Consider the following 502-nt stretch of genomic DNA (forward strand, 5'->3'; position numbering starts at 1 on the left):
GAACCGGCTGCTCCACTTCAAAATAATGCTGCGTGTGAGTAACGAACGTTTTTGAACTCATTTGTTTTAATTTGCATGTCAATCAGCATACCCGCTACTGACACCTTTGTTGTGCGACAGAACCCACGACACGAGGCTCTGTCTCACTACACAACGCACAAGATCGCTTGTTGCACTACGCAGAGTTGTGTCGCGCGACAGAAAATTCTGTCATACGTTTTGTTGGCTATAGTAAATTTTCACACCTGGTTATTACATGTCCATTAGTATCACTATCAATTGTTTTTATTTCCAAAGGAAATGGGTTGGGAGCAACAGATGAAAAAGCAACGAGCTTGACTGGATTCTGGGTACTGTGAAATAATTCTTAAGGTGTTTTAGAGTGTGAGCTATATCTCATATCCTGGGAGAAACTTTAGTGTGGCTAGAAAGTATTTGTTCTGGAAAGGGGGATATGAAAGTTAACCATTTATCTGCCTATAGGCAGAGTAGCGGCAGCTAT

The sequence above is a fragment of the Amblyomma americanum genome, chromosome 11 (assembly GCF_052857255.1).
Source record: "Amblyomma americanum isolate KBUSLIRL-KWMA chromosome 11, ASM5285725v1, whole genome shotgun sequence".
NCBI lineage: Eukaryota > Metazoa > Arthropoda > Arachnida > Ixodida > Ixodidae > Amblyomma > Amblyomma americanum.